The sequence below is a fragment of the Hemitrygon akajei genome, chromosome 9 (genome assembly GCF_048418815.1).
Source record: "Hemitrygon akajei chromosome 9, sHemAka1.3, whole genome shotgun sequence".
Lineage (NCBI taxonomy): Eukaryota > Metazoa > Chordata > Chondrichthyes > Myliobatiformes > Dasyatidae > Hemitrygon > Hemitrygon akajei.
In genome coordinates this window covers 18093567-18102172 of record NC_133132.1, presented here as the reverse complement: position 1 = coordinate 18102172, position 8606 = coordinate 18093567, and the positions used below count along the sequence as shown (strand labels likewise).

Sequence of the window (8606 nt, the reverse complement as noted above, 5' to 3'; positions counted from 1 at the left end):
TATGGAATAGAGAGCTTCGTTCCCAAATTTGCAGACGATACAAAGATTGGTGAAGGGGCCCTTAGTGTTGAGGAAGCAGGTAGGCTGTTTAAGGACTTCGACAGAGTAGGAGAATGGTCCAAAAAGTGGCAAGTGAAATACAATGTTGGTAAATTCATGGACTAGCTCATTGGTAGTAGAAATAAATGTGCAGACTATTTTCTAGACGTGGAAAATTTCGAAAATATGATATGCAAAGGGACTCGTGAATCCTAGTGCAGAACACTCGAAAGCTTAACTTGCAGGTAGAGTCAGTGCTGCTGAAAGCAAATGTGCTCACATTGGAGAGAGTCCAGAAGCGATTCACTAGGATGAGACTGGGAACGAAAGGATTATCAGACGAGGAACGTTTGAAGGTTCTGGGTCTGTTCTCGCTGGAATTTAGAAGCATGAGGGTGAATCGCATTGTTACCATTCGAACATATACCTCATCATAAGAGTCACCATTTCCCGGTTAAATAACTTGAATAAACCCCTGAACTTTACCACAAGATGAATAATTAGGTACCATAACCCTTGACGCAGTTAAAGATGGTATCATCAACCATCAGCACACCTGTGCAGGTTGTTGCTGCCTCTATATCAGACAGCTCTGTGCAGCAGCTCTGTTTCAGACCCAGTGATTGTGGAGGAGAGAAACGCCAGATTATCATGTCACTTCTGTAAAACACATTGGTAAAATGAATATGAATAAATTGACCTGAGATAATTAAACTGTTTTCTTTTTTTTCATACCTATTACTGCTGGGGATCAGTGTAAAATTGTGACTGTTGATTTATTGCGATGCGTCCACTCATCACAATTACAGAGGGGAATAATGTGTGTGGGTGACCCTTTGAATGTTTTACTGAATGTGCCTTGTTCCGTTCTTAATCAGTGACGGGCCTTCGTCACAGTCAGGCATCTCCTCTATCTGGGTGTCTACCCATTCCTTCTGGGGAGACCTGGCTGGCGAACTAGCAGGACCTGGAGATGAAAGTCATGGCCCGGTTGGGGCGCTGGTCAGGCCTTCTCAGGGTGCTTCCCTATCGAGGCAGGGTGGTGGTTATAAATAAACTGGTGGCCTCCATGACTTCCTTTGCATTCTCGCGACAAAGGAGGCAGGAGGGGCCAAGGTGAGAATCCGGAATTCTTCTGGGTTAACAGGAAACATCGGGTCTCCGCAGCAGTCTTGAGTCTCCCAGTGGGAGAGGGTGGACATTCACTGGTATGTGTATATACCCGACTGGCGACTCTTCCCCGCAGGACCCTGCAGAGATTCCGGTAAGACAAGCAGGTGGCATGTGTTGGCCATATATATTTTTTTCTATTCTTTCTCCAGAGGGGCTGCAGTTTTCATGATGAAATGCGACTACCACCGGCGAGCGTCAGGCGTGTTGTTTGCGGAGTCCGCCAGGCTTCTTTCGGACAGTCTGGAACATGGTTCTCTCAGGCCGGCAATACTTTCCTGTGATAGAGGGCGGAGTCCTGGTCCACCCTCGTTCTACTTCAACTGATGTCCGTGCCGTTCAGGCATGTGGTACGTCTCAGGCTGAGGTGCTTGTCGGGCCCAGGCCCCACACACTTAGTTTAAAATAATTTGCAAGGGAGATGGGATCGGAACGATAGAGTAGTGGAAGAAGTGCATGGAGTAAAGCCAGATATAACATATAGAAAGGATTTGAGGAAAGAGAGGCAGAATAAATGCTGTAAAGGTGGAGTGGTGAATGGTATCCTCCACCATCAGCACACCTGTGCAGGTTGCTGCTGCCTCTATATCAGACAGCTCTGTGCAGCAGCTCTGATTCAGACCCAGTGATTGTGGAAGAGGGAAACGTCAGATTATCATGACACTTCGGCAAAACACTTATTGGTAAAATGAATATGAATAAATTGACCTGAGATAATTAAACTGTGACATAGTGTTTTTCTTTTTTTTTCATACCTATTACTGCTGGGGATCCGTGTAAAATTGTGACTGTTGATTTATGAGGTAAATCAACATACATAGTAAGGTAGAAGGGCTAAAGTGCGTGTACTTCAATGCAAGAAACATCAGGAACAAAGGTGATGAACTGAGAGCTGGGATACATACATGGAATTATGATGTCGTGGCCATTACAGAGACTTGGCTGGTACCAGGGCAGGAAAGGATTCTCAATATTCCTGGATTTCAGTGCTATAAAACGGATGGGGGGAGGGCGGTGGCATTACTGATCAGGAATACTATTACAGCTACAGAAAGGGTGTGTAATGTAGCGGGATCCTCTTTTGAGTCCGTATGGGTGGAGGTCAGAAAGAGGAAGGGAGCAGTTAACCCATTGGAAGTATTCTACAGGCCCCCTGGTAGCAGCAGAGATACCGAGGAGACTTTTGAAAAGTTCAAAAATAACAGGCTGCTATCATGAGTGACGTAACTTCCCTAATATTGATTGACACCTGAATAGTTCCAATGGTTTAGATGGGGCAGAGTTTGTTAAGTGTGTCCAGGACGGATTCCTGTCACAGTATGTTGACAGGCCGACTAGGGGGAATGCCATACTAGATCTAGTATTAGGTAACGAACCGGGTCAGGTCACAGATCTGTCAGTGTGTGAGCACCTGGGGGACAGTGATCACAGTCCCTGGTCTTTAGCATTATCATGGAAAAGGGTAGAATCAGAGAGGACAGGAAAATTTTTAATTGGGGAAGAGCAAATTGTGCGGCTATAAGGCTAGAACTTGCGAGTGTGAATTGGGATGATGTCCTTGCAAAGAAGTTGTACTATGGACATGTGGTCGATGTTTAGGGATGTCTTGCAGCATGTTAGGGATAAATTTATCCCAGTGAGAAAGATAAGAATGGTAGCGTGAAGGAACCATGTGTTACAAATGAGGTGGAAAATCCAGTCAAGTAGAAGAAGAAGGCATACATGAAGTTTAGGAAGCAAGGTTCAGAAGGGTCTATTAAGGAATATAAGGTAGCAAGAAAAGAGCTTAAGAAGGGGTTGAGGAGAGCAAGAAGAGGCATGATAAGGCCTTGGCGAGTAGGGTAAAGCAAAACCCCCTCATTCTACAATTATGTGAAGAAAAAAAGGATGGCAGGAGTGAAGGTAGGACCGATTAGCGATAAAGGGTGGAATATGTTCCAGGAGGCTGTGGTAGTGAGCGAGGTCCTCAATGAATACTTCTCTTCGGTATTCACCAATGAGAGGGAACTTGATGACGGTGAGGACAATATGAGTGAGGTTGTTGTTCTGGAGCATGTTGCTATTAAGGTCGAGCAGGTGTTGGAGATGTTAAAATACATTAGGACAGAAATGTCCCCGGGGCCTGATGGAATATTCCCCAGGCTGCTCCACGAGGCGAGGGAAGTGATTGCTGAGCCTTTGGCTAGGATCTTCATGTCCTCGTTGTCTACGGGAGTGTTACCGGTGGTTTGGAGGGAGGCGAATGTTGTCCCCTTGTTCTAAAAAGATAGTAGGGATAGTCCGGGTAATTATAGAGCAGTGAGCTTTATAGAGCAGTGTTGGAAAATCTTTTGGAAAAGCGTCTTAGAGTTCGTAAAGCTTTTTTTTACTCAGAGAGTGGTTGGTTCCTGGAATGCACTGCCTGAGTCTGTGGTGGAGGCAGATACACGAGTGAAATTTAAGAAACTACTAGACATGTGTATGGAGGAATTTAAGGTGGGGGATACCTCCACAGAGAGACGAATGGCTGACTTGGTGGAGGCAAACAGTGAGAATAAAGTGGACTTGACTGTCGGTTACTGGTCGGTATTAGAGCCGCATCTTTTCACATTGTAAGTCAGTAATCATGATGATGAAATCGGTGGCTTTGAGGTAAAATCTGAGGAAAATGCAAACATAGGTTGAATTGTAGGTGGTCTTGGGAACGCAGCAAGTGTGCCGAAGGCCTTGGACAGATGAAGAGACAGGCAATGAAGTGGCAGATGGACTATACTGCAGCGAATTGTAGCGAAACGCACTTTGTTCGAAGTAATAATGGCGAAGACTATTTTCTATCAGGACATATCAGCAAAGAAGAGATGTAACAGGAGTTCGGAGACCTAGTGCTGGATTCCCTAAAGTCTCATTTCCAGTTTGAGACGGTAGTGAGGAAGGTAAACACAATGTCAGCATTTATTTCGAGTGAACTAGAAAATAAAAACGAATATGTAATGTTGAGACTATATAAGGTTTTGGTGAGACCGCAGTTGCAATATGGTGAACAGTTTGAGTCAACTATCTTAAACGGATGTACCGGCAAAGGAGAGAGTCCAGAGGACGGTCACTAGAATGGTTCCCGGGAGAAAAGAGTTACATACGAGGAATATATTAGGACCCTGGGCCTTGGTCGCTGGAATTTGGAAGAATGAGATGGGGATCTTATTGAAATCAATCGGATATTGTCAAGTTAAGATGGATGGACATGGAGAGGATTTACATATACTGCTAATCATGGGCCAGCGGGCACAGCCTCAGATAAGGACGTCCCTTTAGAAACGGGACAAGAAGCAATATCTGTGGCTAGAGAGTTATGGATGTTTGGAATTTATTCCCACGGGTAGCCGTGAAGGGCAAGTAATTGGGTACATTTAAAGCGGAGGTAGAGGAGGTGGACAGATAGTAAGAGTTCAAATGTTTCGTGGAGAAGGCAAGGTAATGGAGTTGAGAGGAATGATATGTATGACCATAAGACCATAAGACACAGAAGCAGAATTAGGCCATTTGGCCCATCGAGTCTGCTCCGCAGTTCAATCATGGCTGATCTTTTTTTTCTCTTCTCCTTAACTCCAGCTCCCAGCCCTCTCCCGTAACATTTGGTGACATGTCCAATCAATAACCTACCAATCTCTGCCTTAAGTACAGCCAATTACCTGGCCTCCACGACTGGATATGGCAATAAATTCCACAAATTCACAGCCCTTTGGCTAAAGAGATTTCTCTCCATCTCTGTTTTAAAAGGGCGCTCCTCTATTCTGAGGCTGTGCCCTCTTGTCCTAGATGTGAAAAAATTTGGATGCTTGGATGTTTTAACGTGACAGTTTCAAAGGGGGTCCCCCCGACTGCCATGTCACGACGAGGATGGGATTCGAACCCACCCGTGCAGAGCACAATGGATTAGCAGTCCATCGCCTTAACCTCTCGGCCACCTCGTCTCCTCTTCTCTGTCTTCTGTTCCGAACTTCTGAATTTTTTCACAGTATTTAAAGCTTCTGCTTAAGCTCCGCACATGCGTGTTCAGATTCTATGCCGATTTACTTTGCTCGCCGTGCTTACCAGAATTTATGGAGGAGGATAAGGGCAGTTTAGAGAGATATTTACTAACCACAGGAAACATGGAATTATGTATTTTATGTACTCTAAACGCTGTGGACGTGCTGTGGCATAAGTATCGATTCCACGCTCTGTAAGTCGCAGAAGTTATGAATGTTTTGAGCTGTAAATGAGATAAATTTATGTTGAATGAAATAAAATTTCAATAGCTTTGTTATCATATTGCTGGATTTGAAGTAAACAGATATTATAGGTGTTTGTCATCTGGTTCGAGAATGACGATTTTCCGTGTATGTGGCAAATGCAGTAACCCGATAACTACCACATTACAGACACGCTGAAGAGCAGGTCCGGCTGTGCGCAGCCGCAGATCCGTACACCCTAACGCTTACCCGAAACAAACACACGGCTGTTCGGTTCTGGAATACCAAACCAGCGGCTGAAATATCTAAACACAAATCGCGCTCACTCTATCAATAATGTATTGAATGTGGTGGAGCATTGTCACTGACTCCAATCCCAGAATATATGGCCGCTGCAAAAGTCAGTGGCGTGTGCCTTTGAGAATTCCTTTCTTTGTGAAACAAAGAGAATATTGAACAGCCCAAAGCAGGAATGCATGGAGAGATATTGACACAACAATGGTCGACTGTTCACCTGGGATGAAATCACTGCATGAGAGTACTTTTAGTTCGGTCAGGAAATCGTGTTAAAGGTGGAAACTCCTTGCAGCATTCAGCATGTTCCCCATTTTTCCCCTCGGCCTTTCTCACAGAACTTGACCGTGTGGCCTAATGGATAAGGCGTCTGACTTCGGTGCTGGATTGGTAGAAGTCATCAGAAGATTGCAGGTTCGAGTCCTGCCGCGGTCTTTTACCAAACTAGTGGATTCGGTTTCATTCTGTCTCTCACTCTCTGCAGCATGGTTGTCTCAATTCAGAGTGGGGATTAATCGGAGTACCCCACCCTGGGGGAAACCGTAATGCCTCGTCTTCGTTGTACGCAACATATAATATCATGTGTCTAGTCTGTGCAATATTTCTACAGACACTTTCATAAACAATTGGTTGGAGCTTTCCAGACGTTCAGGAGGAGCTGCTGCTGGGAAGGTGAAATTTATTTCACATTCAGCTCCGTCTCCGAGCCGCCTTTTCGGCAAGAATTCACCACTCAGTACTGACGGTGCATTCTCCTGTCTCCAACCCTCCTCCTCTTCTTGGACACAAGGCGCTGGTTCTCCGCCAGCTCTGGGATGTCTTCATCACCATTTGCCAACTAGAAGTCAACCGCCTCAACATCAGGAATCCTCACCGCTCCTCAAACCTTACCCGCTCTGAATGCACTGCCCTCCCAAATCTCAACCCCCATCCCCAAAATTACCATCGATCCCGCAGACAAAGTGCTGCTGTTGTAGAATAGCGGACTGACCTCTACCTTGCTGAGAGCAGGCGGTAACTCTCAGACACGTCCTCAAGCCTACAGGTTTAATAATCCCGACACCGGACGATCAGAGTACTGCCTCCGAAATTATCACTGACTTCATCAACTCTGGAGAACCTCCATTCACTGTAGAAAACTCATGGCTCCATTGCCCTGAGCTGCTCGCTTCTACCTCCTACTTGATTCACAAGTCTGAATGTCCGTAGAGGCCCATTGTCTCGGCCTGCTCCCACACCACTGATCCTGTGATCTCATAGCTCCAGTCCAGCCTATGCCCCATACTTTAGCTCCTTCCCAGTTGCATTCGCAAAACTTCCCGTGCTCTCGATCAACTCACTAATTTTCAGTTCCCTTGCCCTGACTGTCTCATTTTCTCCATGGATGTCCAGTCTCCCAGCAAAATGACCTTAAAACACTCCGCATTTCTCAAGGAAAGAACCAACCCAGTTCACCTGTATCATCACTATCCTCCGTCTGGCAGAACTCGTCCTCACCGCAACAGTTTCTCCTTCCGTTCCTCCCACTTACACCAAATTCAATGGGTAGCCGTTGACACTCGCATGAGTCCCAGTTATGTCTCACTTTTCATTAGCTAAGTAAAACAATTCATGTACCAAACCTTTCCTGGTAACGCACCCCAACGCTTCCATCTCTACATCGACGAAAGTATTCTGCCGCTTCACGCACTCACGCTGAGCTCGACAATTTCACCCACTTCGCCTCCAGCTTCCACCTTGCCCTTAAGCGTCTCACACAATGCAAGCAAAACAAAGGAAGGGGACACCAGAGGTCCATGAGCCAGTCCGCATCGGAGGATCAGAGAGGGAGAGCAACTTTAAATTCCCGAGTGTTACTATTTCAGTGGGATTGTCCTGTACCCATCACTAGTGCAATTGCGAAGAAAGCACGGCAGAGCCTCTAGTTTCTCAGGAGTCTGCGGAGATCGGCATGACATCTAAAACTTTGACAAATCTCTATAGATGCGATACAGAGTGCAGCGACTGTCAGCATCATGGCTTTGTACAGAATGTGGTGGATTCGCCCAGTACCTGTCCGGTAAAGCTCTCCCACCATTGAGCACATCTCTCTTTGTGGACGTTGCTATTGCTTATGTGGTGGATGGTGGCGCTGCTGATGTTTGCTGAAACGTGGGGGTGGGTGTGTGTGTGTGGGGGGGGGGGGTGGTGTTATTGATACTTTTCTGCTGCTTGTGCTGCTTTCTTATTCTCATCAACCCCTATTTCCCTGCCTTCTGCCCGGGACCTTTAACGCCCTGACTGATCAGAAACCTATCAACTTTTGCTTTATAAAAACCCAATGACTCCGCCTCTACAGCCGTCCGTAGCAATGAGTTCCCTAGATTTGCCAATCTGATGGAATAATTTTACCCTCATATTTCTTCTAAAGGGGCGCGCTTGTATTCTGATGCAGTGCCGTGTCGTCTCAGACTCCCTCCACCATGTGAATTATTCCACCACATCCACACTCACACGGACTTTCAATATTCTATAGTTGTCAATAGTATGCATCCACATTTATCAAACGCTTCTCACACGTAAACCCTTTAATTTCGTGGTCATACCGTCACTATTGCATCATCATTGGTGACGGGGAGGTTCCGGAGGATAACAGATGTTCCTCCCTTATTCATAAAATGGAGTAGAGATCGCCCAGGAAATTATAGACCTGTGAGGCTTACTTCGGTGGTTGGTAAACAGATGGAAGAGATCCTGAGAGGCAGGATTTATGAAAATTTGGAGAGGCGTAATATGATTAGGAATAGTGAGCATGGCTTTGTGAAAGGTACGTCGTGCCTTACAAGCCTGATTAAATTTTTTGAGAATGTTACTTAACACATTAATGAAGGAAGAGCAGTACATGTAGTGTCT

General features: G+C 45.7%; 2 non-coding genes across 2 annotated transcripts; one reads left to right on the top strand and one right to left on the bottom strand.

Moving 5' to 3' along the window:
* Positions 1–5077: 5077 nt before the first annotated feature.
* On the bottom strand, positions 5078–5159 carry trnas-gcu (transfer RNA serine (anticodon GCU)). The gene has a single exon. It is a non-coding gene; the product is annotated as a tRNA-Ser (tRNA).
* An 898-nt stretch (positions 5160–6057) lies between these two features.
* trnar-ucg (transfer RNA arginine (anticodon UCG)) lies at positions 6058–6149 on the top strand. Its single transcript is given in 2 exon segments — positions 6058–6094; positions 6114–6149. It is a non-coding gene; the product is annotated as a tRNA-Arg (tRNA).
* Positions 6150–8606: the final 2457 nt, after the last annotated feature.